The sequence below is a fragment of the Pelodiscus sinensis genome, chromosome 5 (genome assembly GCF_049634645.1).
Source record: "Pelodiscus sinensis isolate JC-2024 chromosome 5, ASM4963464v1, whole genome shotgun sequence".
In the NCBI taxonomy this organism is placed as follows: domain Eukaryota; kingdom Metazoa; phylum Chordata; order Testudines; family Trionychidae; genus Pelodiscus; species Pelodiscus sinensis.
Genome location: NC_134715.1, coordinates 35,603,878 through 35,623,026, shown reverse-complemented (window position 1 = coordinate 35,623,026; position 19,149 = coordinate 35,603,878). Strand labels below are relative to the sequence as shown.

At 44.0% G+C, this 19,149-nt stretch overlaps 1 protein-coding gene and 1 long non-coding RNA gene across 3 annotated transcripts in view; one reads left to right on the top strand and one right to left on the bottom strand.

Annotated features, from left to right (window-relative positions):
* The window catches only part of USP53 (ubiquitin specific peptidase 53), a 70,472-nt gene extending 66,308 nt beyond the window's left edge, over nt 1-4,164 (bottom strand). Inside the window, exon 1 of one of the 2 annotated variants that reach the window (XM_006112603.4) lies at nt 4,025-4,164. The gene's annotated coding sequence lies outside the window, so the exon portion shown is untranslated. Of the gene's footprint in view, nt 1-3,868; nt 4,001-4,024 lie in introns of those variants that run through there. The other variant, XM_075929815.1, reaches the window with a different exon arrangement.
* Nucleotides 4,134-19,149, top strand: part of LOC102457832 (uncharacterized) — a 46,882-nt gene continuing 31,866 nt past the window's right edge. Inside the window, exon 1 of the long non-coding RNA XR_012904095.1 lies at nt 4,134-4,264. This is a non-coding gene — a long non-coding RNA (uncharacterized LOC102457832). The remainder of the gene's footprint in view (nt 4,265-19,149) is intronic.

Below are 19,149 nucleotides of genomic sequence, written 5' to 3'. Positions count from 1 at the left end.
TGAATCAAGGACAAACTATTTGCCTTCATTGTAAAATCCTACAAAGCTTTGTCCTGCTGAACAAATTATTTATAGAGTATGTTAGAGAGACACAAAAAACCCTCTGTTTGACAAGTAATACCTGCCAAGTTTTCCAACAAGCACTTTATGCATTCTCCCAACCCTGGCATCTCCACCTTAAAACTCACATTATGATGCTCACAACATTTGGCATGACAAACCAGTTTGCTGTTTATTACACTAATCTGAATAGTTTCACTGTTATTTTGTGCTATCCATGGCTGTTAGTTGTTTTAACTTGTTGCCTCTTTTATTCTTTTCGGCAAGGTTGAGATTAATTGGTAGGGGCTAGAGCAATTCCCACCTGCCCTGGGCAGGAGGCTACTCAAGTCCTGCAGAGCCCACGGAACTGCTGCAGCTCTGCCTTCCCCTCCCCGCCACACTAGTGACTTAACTACCCAATAAGCCTAAACTAATCGAGTAGTTGCTTACATCCCTAGACTGCAGTGTATATAACTGTATAACTGCTAGGATTTTTTAGTGGTTACACGGTTACATTTTTAAACACCTTTTTACATTCCTAATTTGTACGGTGCCTTGATCAAAGAAATCCTGATCCATGACTGGTATCCCCTAGGTAAGTAGAACCTACCTTCAGGGATACAAAAAAAACTGTATCCGCATCTACAAAAATGAGCCACTGAGACTGGCACTGACATCCCCAGATGAGGATATAAAGCAGATATCCATCAATTTGCAGGGCTCTGCCTCTAGATATTACTCCAAATAACGTTGAAACAAGAACTTCAAGAGTTCCCTAGACTAAGAATGTGCTACATTGTTCAACAGAACTCATCAACACAATCTAATTTAAGGTGATATTATTAATCTCATGTCTCCAAATAAGTTAATTCAAATAGTTTGCATCGTAATCACTGACCACTACTATACATGCAAGATCTTTTTCTGCTAAAGATTTTTTAAAGGTTAATTTTACATAAAAGTTGACTATTTAATCATATGAAGATGTTTAATGATATTTAGAAGGATTCCTGAGAAATGTGTTATCAGCTCATGATGCCATATAACAGGGATGTCCAAACTTTTTTCAAAGAGGGCCAGATTTGAAGAAGTGAACATGCGTGAGGGCCGTCCCCGCACTCTCAGCCCCAAGGCGGAGGGCCCGCGGGGTCTGAGGTGGGCGAAGAGCGCAGGGCATGCCGGCCTCACGGCGGCCCGGGGGGCAGGGCGAACCCGCAGCCGAGCAGGGGAGCGGGGCTGCGGACGTGCCCTACAGGGCAGGCTCTAGGACCGCGGAGGCCATGGGCGGCGGCGGCAGCGCGGCTGGAAGCGGCGCGCTGGGCACGCCAGTTCAAAAGAGCACCAGGGAGCCAGGAGAGGGGGAGGAAGCGGGGGCCGTATTAAACCGGAACACGGGCCGCAATTGGCCCGCGGGCCGGACTTTGGATATGCCTGCCATATAACCTTCAGAAAGCAGATTCCATTCTAGTAGAAGACAAGACCAGAAATGGCTTATTCCTGTTTAAGCACCATTAATTAATAAATATACTATACGTAAGACAGGGAGCACACTCACAAATATCAGTAAGAAAAGGCTTCAGTGTCTAAGGCTGAGAGTTCCATTCCCCATGTATTATGCATTAGTTGCTCAAACACCATTCTCCAAGGGTATGTCTACACTTTCACCTTCTTTCAAGAGAGTGATGCAAATGCAGCTTTGCAAAATTGCGAATGAAGTGCGGATTTGAATTTCCCGCGCTTCATTTGCATATTTGTGTTATGGCGCTATTTGGAAATAACAAATGCTGTGTAGATGCGGTTATTTCGAAAGAAAACCTTTCTTCTGAAATAACTGGTAAACCTAATTGTAGGAGGAATAAGGGTTATTTCAGAAGAAGGGTTTTCTTTCGAAATAACAAATGCTGTGTAGACACAGTTGTTTCGAAATAGTGCTACAATGAAATAGTGCAATAACTCAAATATTCAAATGAAAGGTGGGAAATTCAAATCCGCACTTCATTTGCAATTTCGCTCAGCTGCATTTGCATCCCTCTCTCAAAGGAGGGCGAAAGTGTAAACATACCCCAAGTAATGGAAATTTGCACATTTTAGTGTTTATCTGCTTTATACAATATTTTGAGCTCCTCAGGAAAAAGATTTTTTTTGCAAAATTGAGGAAAACAGTTCAACTAATCAGATATTAGTATAAACAATTTCTCATTTCCTTAAGTAACAATGCAAAAGGTTCTTCTGCATTAGGTGCCATCAATTTTTAACTTCTTGTGAAGCTTGAGATGCTTTATGATGGGAATACTAAATGCAATCTCATTAGGAGGCTTTCTACAGAATTCTGTTTAAAATGTTTATATACCACACATTTAAAAACTGTGCACACTTCACTGAATGTGAGGGGGAATGTATCCCTAAAAGGATTTTTATTGCCCACAATACACATTTATAAAACAAAAAATTTTGTTGATAAAATACTGTGACTTTAATAATAATACTGCTTACTTTTATTATAACAAACTTCATTGGTACCAAATAGCACCACTTTGTTAAGAAGCTGGAAAACGTTACTTTTCAAAACATATCAACTCTCACCCTCTTATTCTCTCAAGTTTTGCTTTTATTCTGCAACATTAGAAAAGTAACACAAAAATAAATCAGCCATATTTAGATTCACAAATGTATAGTAATTTCAATAATCCAGAGTGGCAGGGTGGTGGGGGTGGAGAAGGGAAGAGGACCTAATCATGCAAAAGATTTGTGCTTTACTTTTTGCCTGGTCCCACTGGCTTGAAAGTTAAGTAAATGTGTATGTTTTTATGTGATTATAGTCTAAGTAAATATATCTAGCAGATGCTGCATGTATTCTTTTACTAACCACAGCAGGAAAATGATGCTTGAGAGAGAGAATGGACAATACAACTAATTTTTAAATGTTTGTTCTTAAGAGTCTGAAAAGCTCCTCAGACAATAAAAGTAAACTAGTATGTCAAATTAAGGAATAAATTTACATAACTTCCACATCTCAGGCACTGAGCGTGCAGTTCAGGCATTGCTTCTGAAACATTCTTGGAAAAAAGAAAAACATTGAGGAGCCCTGTATTATGCTACAAGTGATCAAATTTCAAGAGGTGGAAATCCACCCTATTGTACTCGTACTTGCATTTCCTGTTTCCAAAGAATGTTTACAAGAGATCCATAAAATACTATTTAATATTTAACCGGTCACATGCCCATTAACTTTACATTATACATTTACATACATAAATATGCGCGTGCAGTGATTGAATAGTACAGTCCATCACATTAGGAGGGGATCTAAACCAATAAGCTTCCTTCTAGGATCCGTCTAAACAGAATATCAAGAAACCCCTGTTCTCAAGTTACAGGGGCAGAGTAACATTTAACCCCGAGTCGCACCACAAGGCCACCTCCCCCCACCCCATCCATGCCTCTTAGCCGAAACATGGAGAGGCTACTATGCCAAATCCGTAGCCCGAAACCTTCGCATCTGTTTACAGCCGGGCTGGCACGAGTGACTCAGAGACATTTGAGCGAGGAGGGATCAAGCCGTGGCGGTGGGAGAAGGGGACGGGCGGGAAAAGTCTGAAGCCAACGCGAGTTGCCAAACAGGTGGGGAAGCTCCGGGGTCCGCTTAACACCGCGACAGGCAGGTCGCCCCTTCCCCCCGGCCAGAGACACAGCCGCCACCCCAGGGCAGAGCTGGCCCGCACGCACCGCCGGAGCCCCGCAGCGCCAGGGGTGAGTGTCCGGGGCAGACGGACCGTGCCGCGGCCCAGCGCCCGGGCTGATCTCCCCCGCTCCGGCATCGCCCTACCCCTTCTGCCGCCCAGCTCCATCCCAGGGCCAGCGCTCCCCCCGCAGCTCCGGGCCCCGCAACCGGCACCCCTCCGCCGGCTGGGCTAGCGAAGTGGCCGCTCGCCCGCGCTCCCGGCTGCAGAGCGACCCCCGCCAACGGCTCCAACGGACTCACCTCCAGCCCCGGGCAGCCCCTCGCGCAGCGCCCGGCCGCGTCTCTACCCCGCCCTCGGCTGGCAACTTTCTTCCAATGCTCCGCGGCTGGCGCGTGACCGCTGAGGGAGGGAGGCGGCGCGTGCCCGAGAGCCGGCGTCGTGAGGGAAGGGCGGGGGAGCGGAGGCGAAGGCGTCTCGCGCGCCTTCTTTCTGTGGCCCGGATCTGCCGACACCGCAGCGACCTCCAGCACGCGAAGCAGGTGGGGAAAGACACAGCCTGCGCGACTAGGGGGGAGAGGAGGGGACTTGAAAGCTTCCTGAAGGCGATTGGTGGAGCAGGACAGTGACGTAGAACACGCCCAACCAAAAACAACGTCGGGCACCACCTCAGCCGGAGAGAGCTGGGCGGGCGCCGCGGAAAGGCGCATGCGCGGTTAGTACCTGTTGTGAGTACAACCTGTGGGGCGCCGAGAGGTTTGCTGGAGAGGGATAAACTCACAAGCGCTGGCAGCGTTCCCTGCCTGCTCCCTGTCTGTTAAGCCAGGCTGGGGCCTCGGGGCAAGAGTCTGGCGTGGAGAGGGCCCTGTTAACTGGGCATGCGCCCCCTAAAGGAGTCATGGTTTTCTTGTTTTTTTTCTTTTCCCCAGAGACGACGGAGGGGCCGCGGGGCTGGGGGGGAGGGTATGGCGGGGGAGAGCCACTGCCGAGGGACTTTGTCTTCTGGGCGGAGCTCTTGCCCTGCTTGGGTCCCTGTTCCTTCCTGCCCATAGGGGATGCTTGGCAGAGGTGGAGGGAACTGAAGGCACCACTGGCGTGGTAGGGGCAGGGATGGCTCAGTGGTTTGAGCATTGGCCTGCTAAACTCAGGGTTGTGAGTTCAATCCTTGCAGAGGCTGTGTAGAAATTTGGGGCAAAAGTTCATCAGGGATGGTACTTGGTCCTGCTGTGAAGGTAGGGGGCTGGACTTGATGACCTTTCAAGGTCCCTTCCAGCTCTAAGAGATAGGCAATCTCCATTATTATTAAATGGAGTCTCCACTTGTGCCCACTGCCACCTCAAGGATGGGCAGCCCAGTAGTCTCCGTAGGCCCTGTCCACTGGCTCCATCAACAGCTTTGAAGAGTAGTGAGCACTGTCTGGGGTTCTCTGTCCAGTTCTCTTGTTTTAAACCTGTGACCCCCACACCTTGATCCTTTTTGACATTATTTGTCCCCAGAAATGAGTTGGACTTTGGGTCTAGTCGTCCCTCCTGCAGGGCTAGGGGAAGGACTTTGAGAAGTGCGCAGGCTGCATCTGCCCACCCCTCCCATGGTTTCCAAATAGCACCTTAGTAGGCCCTGAGGTGGCTGAGGTGAACAAGAGAACAGGAGAGGAGAAATGGTAGGGGTTTTCCCCTCCCCCAATCATTTGCCATCAAGAGGAAAGGACAGGAATAATCACTGGGAGGGAGGAAACAAAAGCGGAGTAGAGGAAGGGAAAGGGAGAGAAGGGTCACTACCCTCTACTCCCTGCCCCCAAACTAGGCCAACAGAAAATACCAGGACAACTTTCAGCACAGGATGTAAGGGGGTGGGGGAACTAAAGGAGTCATGATGATAGGGTTGTAGCAATGAGAGACCCTGTCCCCCAGCCCCAAAACACTTACCCTACCCCACCCACCAGAGTTGGTGATCCAGCCCTAAGTCATTGATTATCAATTAATCAGGAGCTGCCAGAGGCCGGCTGCAGCAGCTGGCGCCCTAGGCGGGGCGGTGCAATCGGTGCCCCTGCCTGCATGGCAGTTAATGGCCGTGACGTCATCATCGGCCGCCCGGGCCAGCGGCGCCCTAGGCAGCTGCCTAGCTCGCCTAGGCTCACGGGCCGCCCCTGCAATTAACTAATGTGTTTGTAAATTCAAGCCTGGCCAAATCCTGTTTGAGTTCCTCGACATAGCCACAAAAGCCTCTGTTGAGAAAGTTTTGGTGGAAGCCAGCCCGCTTTACATTACTCAGGTATTGTTTCAAGGTATCTACCCACTCAGGCAGACACTAATATAAGGTCATGTTTTTGAGCTTCATGTATTTTTTTTTACTTAGTGATTAATATAAAATCCCATTGCAATGAAGGGGGATCTTCCCATTGACGGCAGTAGAATTTAGCTCAATCTTTTAGTAACTATCCTGTAAGTGTGATACTCAGAAATAATCAGTAATCTAAGTGAAGTCAAATAACTTTTACTTTGACCCATAATGGATTGTTCAGAATACATGGAACAAAATAAACAAAATTTCATTGGACTTGAATGCTCCTTTCTAATGTATGGTCCAAAAAAGACTCCTAGCTCTTTACTTTTAGCATTACTGTTTTCCAGTTTTGTTCTGTTGACCTATCTGTGGTTTGGATTTCCTCCCTCAGTCTGGTTGGTGTGTTTTCAAAATTTTAATTTTGTTATCTTTCCATATTTCTAGTTGCTATATTTCTCTAGGTTAATATTTGGAACATCTCCCAGTTTAGTATCATAAGCATATTTAATTATCATGCTGTTCACTCCATCTTCTAAATAATTAAGTAATATTTTAAATATAATCACACCCAACACCGATCCTTCAGAGCTGGGGTCTTAGACTCACATCCCGGAGGCCACGTGTGGCCCAAGCAGTTCCACAATCTGCCCTGCACATAACTGCTGGCACTTGAGTCCCTGAAGCCTTGGTGTGATGTTCTTCCCCTTCCCCCAAGCCCAGCCTCTGCTCCACACCCACTCTACCTCTTTTCACCCCTGTTTTGCCCTCCTCCCCCGCCACTGCACTGTTTCCCTCAAGTCTCCTCCCTAAAGGGACACAGCCTTAAAGTGCTAGGGATGGGATGATAGCAGAAGTCTAGCCTCCATGCACTCCCCACGGGGGCAGGAACCATGAGGAAACAGAGCAACACAGCAGCTCCACTCCGCTGCCATCTTCCAGGCTTGCCTAATCACTCCACTTCACCAAACTGTGCTAAATCAACCAGAGAGTGGCAGGTGGGCCTGGGAGACGGGGGGGGGGGGGGGGGAGCATGTGGGCCAGCAGATGAGGCTAGGAGATGTACAGTCACACTGCTGGGACCCTGTCAGAGAAGGGTACATTCTGGCCTGCAAGAAGGATTTGAGGACTGGCTCTAAAGTAAATTCAGTGTGAGGTTCCTGCTTTAGAGTGTACTATTAGACACTAAATTGATACATGAATCATTTTTTTCCATTAATTTGTGCCTATAAAGTTTCATTGTGTATGACATTGTTCTCTTCCACACTAATCTAAATTAATTTTATAAGTAGTGTTAACGAGGTACCATCTCAAATACTTAATCCATAAAGATTGCATCTACTTATTCATTTTTTGAGGAGTAACATTAGTTCGGACTAAGGGCTTTAGTCCGAACTAACGCGTCCCGGCGCGCACTTCCTGGTTCGAATCAGCTGTGATTCGAACTAGCGCGCCGGCGAGATCATGTTAATGGAGCGCGGGATATTTAAATCCCCGCTTCATTAACTACTTCGGTTGTCTCCATTTGCATCCCTAGTTCGAACTAGAGATGCAGTGTAGATGTACCCTGAATGTTCTGAATCCCATAGTGGAGACTCCAGTGGCTGTGGAGTAGACTTCTTCCTTTCCTAATGCAGATTTTCTCAATACAGTTAATGTACCAGCACACTCAAAATTAATGGTAAATCACTATGAAAGATAATGTCAAATGAGTGGAAATAGTGTGTTAGTTATAAACAATGTTTGAAGTATGTCTTCACTGTAAACTGCTGGGCTTCTGTAAGCCATGAAGAATCACAGGAGTTATTTCATTAGGAGAGCTTTCACAGAGCATAAACACGTATTTCCTTTTTTCTTCTTCCTCACTTCCTTCTAGACATAACTGCAACCACACACAGTAAACTTTTTTTTCCTTTATTTGTTTCATGTTACACTACCTGATTGTTAATATTTCTCCAGTTTATTTATCAACAGCGCTAACTTCCCTGAAAATGCTAACCATTGTGCCAGGAGCCATTTCCCTGAAGTCATCTAAAGTTTATTAATTTACTATTTTTAAGGACCTTAAGCCAAGATTTTCAAATATAGATCCCTAAAGTTAGACTCCTAAATCTATATTTGGGCCTCTAAATAAACAGTTTGATTTTTTTAAAGGTTCTGAGCAGCCAGCAGTACCCATGGACTGCTGAGTGCTCATCAGCCCTTTCTTTAGAAACTGAAATAAAAGTTAACAATCAAACTCTAGGGACCCATTTTTTAAATCCCTTAGCCACAAGGGTTTTTTTTTTTTTTTTTTTTTGCAGGAAAATTTTCCTATTCTGTTTGGTTTCAATAACCTGTGGTAAATGCATGCACTCATGGACATCAAATACACGCTCACTGAGTTAATCTCAAACTGATGTCCTAGGGAGGGATGATAGATGCACTGTGCTATAAGAAGAGAATATGGCTGTGTCTAGACTGGCCAGTTTTTCCAGAAAATCAGCCGCTTTTCTGGAAAAACTAGCCAGCTGTCTACACTGGCCGCTTGAATTTCCATAAAAGCACTGACTTCCTATTGTAAGAAATCAGTGCTTTTTGCGGAAATACTATTCTGCTTCCGTTCAGGCAAAAGTCCCTTTTGCGCAAAAGGGCCATTGTAGACAGCTCAGATTTGTTTTCCGCAAAAAAGCCCTGATCACAAAAAAGCCTCGATCGCCATTTTCGTGGAAAAGCACGTCTAGATTGGCACGGACGCTTTTCCGCAAAAAGTGCTTTTGCGGAAAAGCATCCGTGCCAATCTAGACGCTCTGTTCTGAAAATGCTTTTAACGGAAAACTTTTCCATTAAAAGCATTTCCGGAAAATCATGCCAATCTAGACGCAGCCTGTGAGTGCTGCTGCCTTGTAGTACTCAGAAGTTTCCAGACTTATATCAAGTACTGTATGGTTTATGTTCCCTTTTATCAGAGAAACTCAATACAGTAAACTTCCGATAATCCAGCACCTTTAGGACCCATGGGGTGCCGGATTATCAGATATGCCAGACTATAGGAAGGGGGGGCTATGCGGGGTCTGGGGTGGAGTGGGGGGGATGTGCCCCTCGACGCTGCAAGACCAACCTGGCAGCACCCCAGCTGCTCTGCTCCGGGCTTCCTGGAGTCAGCCGCTGGTCAGTTTCAGCAGTGGCTGACTTGGAGAAGTCTGGGGCAGAGCAGCTGGGGTGCTGCCGGTTTGGTCCTGCAGCGCTGAGGGGCGATGCTACGGGACCAACCCAGCAGCGCCCCAGCTGTTCTGCCCCCAGCTTCCCCGAGTCAGCCGCTGGTCAGTTTCAGCAGCGGCTGAATCGGGGAAGCTAGGGGCAGAGCAGCTCCAATTGTCCGGCTGCCCAGAGTACTTTCGGATTCCAGATGGTGCTGGACCATCAGGAGTGCCGGACCATTGGATGCTGGACCACTGGAATTTTCCTGTGGTATCCAGCTTACGGCAATTTCTTCCCTCATGTTTTCATTCTCAAACCGAAAGTATCCTCCCTTTTCTATTCTGCTGCTTTCCACCTTCCTTCCTTCCCTTGCTGCTTCTCCCTTCACCATTGTTATTGTTCATGAAAAACTATCTGGTAGAATGATAGATTGAAGTACCATGAAAAATGATAAGCCATGGGGTTTTTTTTTTTCTTCTTCTTCTTCAGACTCTCAGTGTTTTCCCTCACATTCTGGCTTCAGCATTGTTTTCTCCCTGTCATCTCCCAGGCAGTGAAATATATTTCAGACGTTACAAAGCTAACGCACAAAATAAGCATGTTCCAGTTTAGTTCAGAAACAAACACCAGCTGTAAGTGGTCTGCTTGCTTACCTTTTGCCTATTTAAACTAAGTACAGTATTCTTGTTTTTCTGTGTTCCTGAAAATATCTAAAATACTTAGATTAAAAACAAGGGATGACCAAGTGCTGGAATTTAGCTGTCAGAAGGACAGTTAAACACTGTCATTATTAGTATGATCTCCCCTAATGAGGTAGCATCTGTGAATCTTCCTGGCTTACAATCGCCAAGCTTTGGAAGATTCTGACATACTTCAGACATTGTTTATGGCTTACACATTATTTCTACTCGTTTGAAATTCTTTTATAGTGGATTGCCAATCATCTTGATTATGACAGCACATTAGTTGTATAGGGGAAATCTACAGTCAGAAAAGAAAATGAGTCTCCCTGGCTACTCCACAGCCATTGATTATCCACTATGGGATTTGAAAGGACTGAATATACACAGATGTAGGGTGGCAGCACACAGAGACATCATTGGGACTTGGTCTCTGTGCCATATAGGGATTTCTTACTCCCTGCATAATCCCCTTGAATCCTGTTAGTTCTTTTATCCCTTCCTATCTCAGAAAAAATACACTAATTCTGTCCAAAGAGTGCTTCTACACCCATAGAAAGGAAAGATTTGTAGCTACTTTGGTTATAGTTTATTTGTATCTTTTTTTCATTTTTAAGAAAAAGGATATTTAAAGTATTACCGTTGGAGATTAAACAAGAACAAGTAACCATTCCAGAAAATGCACTAAATTCTGTCTTTCAGAAACAGCAGTGTGAAAAAATTCCTGCATTAATAAGTCTGCTGGTACAATCATCTCAAACTTGGCAGAGTTCAGAATGTTCTTTCTGCAACCCCTATTGAACATTTTGATCTCTACTTGTTTTTGAAAGAATAGCTGGCTCACTTCTTTCTCTGCTACTAATGCTCTTACAATGATTTCACAAATATTATTGAATGTACTCTCCATATGAGTTAGGGAAAAAGCATAACCCCTCTATTGCTAATGAGGGAATTGAGGGACATAAAAATTAAATGTCTTCCCCCAAATCATCCTATGACAGAACCCTGATTTCCTTACTCCAAGCCTTGCCATTTAGTCACACAAGAGCTTTTTTGTATTTTTAGTTCCATTTTCTGTAAATGTTGTGGAGTAAATGTAACATTCATATCAATAAATAAACAGGGCCTTTCACTCAAAGTAAGCTAATTTCTAATTTAATTTCTGTAATTTATAGTCAGTAGGTGTGGACAATGAGAGTAGAAATCTGTCCCATTGTAATCATTAGGGTTGCAATTTGCAAAGGTACTTAGGTGTCTAAGTCCCATTTTTAGGTACCACTACAGTCCACAAAACTACTGCTTGAATGTCACCTAGCCCTGTAGGTGCTTTAACTCACTTGGTGCCTAAGTTTTTGTAGTAAAAGTTCCCAAGGCTCCTATGTGAATGCCTCTTAGAATGCACACTGGTGCCTCATTCAAGAAGGTTTTTGGATACATATCTCCTGCCTAAGCCTCAGAGCAGTTCACAAACCAGAAAAGACAGGCATTCAACCATCTAAGTAATATGCAGTGGCCCAGTCAAGCTGGTGTGGTCAGACACTACCTACTACATTGGTCTTCTCTGGTAGGATCATGCAAAACAGGTAGGAGTGGGGAGAGGAGGAGGAGAATGTCCTTTATCACATTTCACCTAGCACACAGATGGGGAGCAGACAGACTTTCCAAACCCCGGGGCAAGGTGGGACAGCTTCATGCTTCTGGAAGGGGAGGAGAATCTGGCAAAAGGGATGGGATTGGGAATGCCCCTACTCCCTCCCCCGTCAACCCTCAGACTGCCCTCAGTGACAATTAAAAGGGCCTAGGGCTCCATCCTCCACCGCAGCTGCAGCTGAGCGTTCTGGGTCCTTAGTACACATCCCTCTGGTCAGTGTCTTCCATTGGCATGGGGAAGCTCTCACCTAATTTGCTGGGTTTGTGAACTGCATTCGGATGTGCCTCTCTCTCCCCATTCATGTCATCAGAGTCCGCACCCTTAGGCTTTGTGAATTAAAATGTTATTTTTCTAATTTTTCTAGGTGCCTAAAATATTGGTGCTGCAATGCTCAGGGTTGCAATGTCAACTTCTCTTTGTGGATCTCACCCTGGAAGTTTTGCTGTTGACTTTATATTGGTCAGAATCACATCCATAATGTAGAAGGATACTTAATACAATGTCCAAATTCCACATTTGGATGTTCATTGTAACACTTAGCTATGTATGTTTATAATGTATGTTCCAAAATACCCTCATCCAAATGAAGGATTTGCAGTTGTATGGAGGTATCCTTAACTGAAAATTGGACTTCTGGCATGTATTTTTATGTGAGTTTGGCATAAGAGAGTATGCCATGTAAACAACATTTCATAGATGGCCAATGACACTTTAACACCATTCTTCCCAAACTTTATCAGTGTTGAGTACATTTTAATATAGAAATTATCTTCTGACTGGAGCCCTTTCCATCTCCCTCACAATCATATAATATCTCGGTGGCATCTACAACAATTACAGACAATTACAGATATGGAAAGTAATATTAGGAAATGACTTAGTATATTGTAGATGCCTTTCAACAAACCTCTGGAAATAATGGGGAGCCCATACCATCCAACTCTCTGGGGGCTTCCAATAGGTGCTGCATGGACTGGTTGTGACCTATGGACCACTGTTTGAGTAGTACTGCCTTAGCTTACATAATATTTAATTTTCCATATACAGCTTTTATTATTCCTTGAGAGGACAGTTATCTTCATGTCCTATGTCTTGTCTTAGAATACTCTGTGCAGGTTACTATGGTGTCTCAGGAATGGCAGCAGCTGGTCAGTAGCTTCTTGGGTGTACAGCAGCGGAGCTGGAAACAGTAAAACTTCTCAAGTACCAAAACATGTCTGTACTGATTCAGTCTCATTGTCCATCTAATTCATAGTTCTTTCTGTGACAGTGGCTAGTATTGGCTGCTTCAGAGGAAGGTGCAAAACCCACAAATGTGGACAATTATGGAATAACCGGCCTATTAAGCAAGTTTCTTTCTAATCTCTGTTGGTGAATTTGTCTCTGTCATATCATATTCCTCTTTTTGTTGTAGAATTCTGGTTTTTATTCCGGTTTCAGTCAGTCTAACTGATTTTTAGAGGAAGAATCAGGAAGGTTTATAGTCCCGTCTTTACTAATGTACTACTCCAGTACAGGCCGTCCCCGACTTACGAACGGGGCTTTCTCGCCCCGGAGCTCACAGGCAGCGGTCAGCCACCTCGAGCTCCAGGGCGAGAAAAGCTGCTCCCGGTGCCCCTGGTCTGCTGGGGACCATCTCCAGCAGACCAGGGGCATCGGGAGCAAACCCGCAGCAGTGGCGGGTTCCCGCGCTTCTGAGGCTTTGCCAGAGCAAAGCCTCAGAAGCGCGGGAACCTGCCGCTGCTGCGGGTTCGCTCGCGGTGCCCCTGGTCTGCTGGGGACCGTCTCCAGCAGACCAGGGACACCGCGAGCGAACCCGCAGCAGCGCGGGGACCCCGCCGCGGCTGCGGGTTTGCTCCCGGTGCCCCTGGTCTGCTGGGGACTGTCTCCAGCAAACCAGGGGCACTGGGAGCAAAGCGGTCCGGCGCCAGAGCAAAGCCTCGGAGGCGAGGCACCCCTCTCCCCCCCCCCCCCGCTGCCGCTTTGCTCCCTGTGTCCCTGGTCTGCTGGGGGGGGGCGCAGCTAGTGTGCCACCCCCAGCAGACCAGGCTTTTGTTGTGGACCCTGGGGCAGAGCAGCTGGGGCACTGCCGGTTGGTCCCGCAGCGCCGCTCTGGGCACTACTGGACCAACCCGGCAGCACCCCAACTGCTCTGCCCCAGGCGTCCTGATTCAGCCGCTGCTGGTCAGTTTCAGCAGCGGCTGAATCAGGACGCCTGGGGCAGAGCAGCTGGGATGCTGCTGGGTTGCTCCAACCCAGCAGCACCCCAGCTGCTCTGCCCCAGACGTCCCCAAGTCAGCCGTTGCTGAAACTGACCAGCGCTGACTACAGGAAGCCCGAGGCACAGTTGCTCTGCCCCGGGCTTCCTGGAATCAGCTGCTGATCAGTTTCAGCAGCAGCTGACTTGGGGTTCTTAAGTTGAATCTGTATGTAAGTCAGAACTGGCGGTCAGTTTCAGCAGCGGCTGAATCTGGACGCCAGTTCCGACTTACATACAGATTCAACTTAAGAACAAACCTACAGTCCCTATCTTGTACGTAACCCGGGGACTGCCTGTACAGCTACCAATATGATTAGCCCTGTCCTCTATTCTTGCAATATTAGTTCTGATTTTAGGTACATACTGGATTAAATAGTGGCATAAACTTCACTTAGAAATATTTGTTTGACATACTTTCTGATCTGATAAAAATAAACCACAGGTAGAATGAAATCCTGGCTCCGCTGAAATAAGTGGCAAAATTCCACTTAACTTTAATGGGGCCAGAAGTTCAATCCTTGATATTTTGTTTTATCTTCAGATTAACCAGGTAATTTCTGCCTCTAAGATTTGCTCAAAGCATAATCCTATTAAATGAATTCAAGCACACATTTCTATGGCCAATATAATCTGGATTTATTTCCAAAATATAGGTAGTGAGATATTTGGATTAAAAAGGAAGACACATCAGACAAAGCGATATAGTCAGGACTTCTGAAAACTGAATATGTAATTGGGGAACTATACATCAAAATACAGAATTAGGTATAAATACGAGAACTCCAGTCTAACATTTCTTGAAAATGTAAAGGCAGATATTTGGTAACTTAAGACAGTAATATGGGAGGCACATTCTCATTTCCTAGAACCAGTTATCAAAGGTACTTTTTAGGCAGCCATGAGAAGAAAAAATTGGCTAAAAATCTTATTGAAACAGGGAAGAAAATTGCTGCATGGATTTAAGGCTAGCTTTCATGTTTTCTTTCCAAAACATATCTATTGCTATCTCTGACTCTATCTCTGTACAAATAACATTATAGTTACAGCTGATACCAACATATCCTCAGCCTGGTATAGCCATTGGAGACTATGAACACTGACTTTTCGTGACAGCTGTTCCGGATAAATAGAAATATGCTGCATTTATGACTGAGGACTTTTACTCTAAGGAATTTTTCATGCCAGTACTCTCCCTCCCCTTGATTTTGTATATGCTAGTAGGAGAATATCACAGAAAATATATTGCATGTATTGCATAATTTGAAAAATAGGGAACCTGATTCTTATTTAAACTAAGCTCCTTTACACTACTCTGGCAGTGTAAAGATGCCTGGGATAAATGAGAAAAAAAAAATCACAAAATATTTCAGACACAAGAAATGGCCTTCTAGTCTTTTTCAAAATGTGTCCTTACTTCCTCTATCTTCCTGCATTTTTACCATATCCTACTATTGTCTCCTTTTCTGGAAACAAATATAAGTGTCCCATGGACTCATTTGTACTCTGCTTAAGTTACCTTTGCTGGTAAAATATTCCTTAAGGTTGTTTACCTACACATAAAGCAGCTGTACTTCAGGTCCTCATTTAATCCATTTTGTCAGCCATGTTCCTTAGCTTTAGAAGACTTGATGTAAAAAAAAAAAGTTTCTCTTGACTTTGACAGTACCTGCATACTTTTACTCCGTCACCTTAAGGCCAGTTCTTTATCAGCAAGGACAAGCCCCTATTGAAAGGTCCTAACCTCCTGAATGGACAAATTGAAGCTCCTGAATGGACCTTTACGTAGGTATGAAGTTTTGTTTACTTTATTGGAACTCTACACAGTATAGATGGACTATTTTTCACATTTGAGATTATCATAACATGATTTTGGATGGGAGGGGGAATATGACAGTTAACAAATGCAGTGGTATATTGAATTGGTGATTTCAGTGACTTTCAACCCTATGCCTACAGCACTTGCATGCACTGCCATAATGTTTAGTGAAGACTCTACTTATGCCAATGGGAGAGCTTCTTCTGTCAGTGTAGGAACCCCAACTCCATATCAACAGGAGAAGCCACCAGATATATACACCACTCGGGTGTGGCTAGTTATACTGACATAAATTTGTAGTGTAGACTAAGACTAATTTGCAAATCCTTTGACTCATCAAGATGCTGGATCAGTCTTTTTTTAGCTTACATTTCCCTGACTTGACCCATGCACACAGACTTTTCTTTTTTGCAATGTTATGCATTGAAATATATTTGTCATATGTTGGTCTAATCATTTATCAATCCTGATCACTTTGAATCTGGTTGTAATGTTCCTTATTATTTACTTTACTTTTAGTCTCTTTGTGACTCTTGCAGAATTAGGAAGCACATATATAGTATCATTGTCCATATCATTTTACATGTTAACAATAAACTGTCCTAAAACTAACTCCTGGGCTGGATAGGATTAAATTTTCAAATGAGCTAAGGCCCATCCTCGATTTGGTAGGCACAATTGACACCTGTAAATGTCGTGTTCACTGTTGTGCCACAAAATCTATTGCAGTTGAAAAATCAGGGTATTTGTGCCCCAAGATACCTGACTTGACGCCACAATTGAAATGCCTGAATGTTTTCAGGTACAAATTACAAGCATGAAAGTGGAGGGTGGGCTTCAACTCATCTGGAAATGCATGTCCATGATCTTTTCCCAATGTTAACCACCTGTGGATACTCTTTGACTCTCTTAAGCCTTCCAATCTCTCCATTTTACTTCTTATTCCACGACTCTTTACCTGAGTCACATTTGATTCTCGCTGAATCACTCACTTTTATAGCTGAACCGATTATGGATCAGCACTATTTGGAAAAGTTACATTTGCCTAGCTATTGCTACATCATATAGACTATGGTTACACTACAGCTTTAGTCAACATAAGTTATGTTGCTCAGGGGTGTGAGTTAGCCAATATAACTTATGCCGATTTAAGCGCTTGTGTGGACAGTGCTATGTTGGCTGGAGAAGCTATGGCCACTCACAGCGACTGCGGTAATTAAACCAATGGGAGATTTCCTGTTGGCTTAGAGCAGTGACACTGCAGAGTTTACAGCAGCAGAGCAGCATTTGTGCAGTTGCACTACTGTACACTCTCTAAAGTAGCCATAGCCATAGGGTGGGCTTAATTCTGATCTAAAGTTTGGGACTGTGTATAGTTGTGGATCTTGTAAAACTTTATACACATCAGCTCATTTCCCAAGAAAAACATGATGTGAACCTGTATATTTTTGATCAGAAAGTTAATGTGAGTTCATCATCATCATCATCAACAACCATGGGCTCAACGCCCATTTATGTCCAATGCCTCCCTCACTATTTCCTTCCATCTTTCCCTGTCCAGTGCAGAGTGGCTTAGTTTCTGTAGACTAGCTCCACACCAATCTACTATATCATCTACCCATTCTCTGTGGAGTCTGCTTCTCCTATTCCTATCCATTATGCCGAATACCACGGTCTTAAATTTTCGCTCGTCGTTCATTCTGCAGATATGCCCGAACAGTTGTAACTTCCGTTGTATAACCTTCTGCAGAAGGTTCTCTTTTGGCTGTATCTTCCTGTATAATTCCTCGTTGGTGACCTTCTGCATCCATCCTATTCTCAGGATCTTTCTATAACAACTCCTCTCAAACGCCAATAAACCCATTAAGAATGGATTCAATACATATTAAAAGAGAGCTTTAATAGCTAACATTTATAGTCTGTTCAGTAAAACTCACATTCTTATTCTGTATCAAAATATAAAGTTACCAGATTGTGTATTTAAAAATATAACATGCCAATGTTGTATCCTTCTCAAACAAAAGATATTAATTAAAAAAAGTTATTAAATTGATGTTTTGCCTCATTAAAATGCAGTTGTAATTTGAAAAATGACACAGTAAATATGGCACCTTCTTACTCAATTTGCACTGTCTGTATCTGAATCATATCAACCTCTTTTCATCCCAGTTCTTCATTTTTCTAATACATCGAGGCTTTCTATTGCAACATGCAAGAAAATTCTTACACGCTATAATAAGCTCCAATTCTAATTTGTACACTGGAAAGAATAGAAAAACCAATTATGCAAATATACATTATGGCTGTGGAAGAGCTAGGGAAGGATTCCTCAAGCAGGATATTCATTTGAGATAATGACCTATCTCGTTTTATTAGTACATGGTGAGTACTTCACTCATTCATGTCTTTGCAGTTGTGAATAACAGAGCCACCTGAAACTCATGCAGGTATAACCTTTGTTCCTCCAGACCATTACATAGTCTCTTTCTTATAACTATATCTCCTATATGCTTTCTACACGTGTCTATATTGCACAAGTGGTGCTTCCTATAATTAAATCAGAATTCTATTCTAACCATCTCTTTCAGTTGCTCATACATTTGTCACAGTCCTTCCTCCTGGGCTGAAATTTTACATTCTTTCTGTCAGCTCAAAGGTGATTTTTTTTTTTTTAACTGAGCCATGCATGTCTGTAAAAATCCACATATCTTTTTCAATATGTTCTGATTAGTTAATTTGGATGGGGATAACTCCCAGTATAGCTGAAAACACCAGACTGGACTTGATTTCTAGATCTCCTTGAGATCTAAGAAGTTAAACAACATTGAAAAATGGGAATCGGCAATATTAAAATTATGACTGCTCAGCAAAGTTGAACCAGACAGTTACGGGACCTTAAGAACATAAGACTGGCCATATTGGGTCAGACAAAAGGTCCATCTAGCCCAATATCCTGTCTGCTGACGGTGGCCTATACTAGATGTCCCAGAGGGAGAGATCACAACAGGTAATCCTCACATGATCCCTCCCCTGTCACCCACCTCCAGAGAAACAGACGTTAGGGACACCTTTCCTACCCATGCTGGCTAATAGCCATTGATGGACCTAACCTCCACAAATCTATCTAGCTCTTTTATGAATTCTGTTAAAGATCTAGCCTTCACCACATCCTCTGGCAAGGAGTTCCACAGGTTGAGTGTGCGCTGAGTGAAGAAAAACTTCCTTTTGTTTGTTTTAAACCCACTGCCTATTAATTTCATTTGGTGATTCCTAGTTCTTATATTGTGGGAATAAGTAAAAAACTTCTCCTTATTCACTTTTTCCATACCAGTCATGATTATTGAAGGCCATGTACATTGAAGGCAAGTGTATCAGCCTTAGAGACATTAAAGCCCTTGTTCCTATGAGTTAAAATGTGGCCTCAGGCTAGTTAGGAACACCAGAGCCCAAATAAGGACTGATGATAACCTTTAAAACCCTCTTCTGATGAGAAAAAGAAAAAGGAGAGGAGGGACAAGAAAGATGTTGCAGAAGGTAAGAGACAGAAAGGGGAAAAGGTT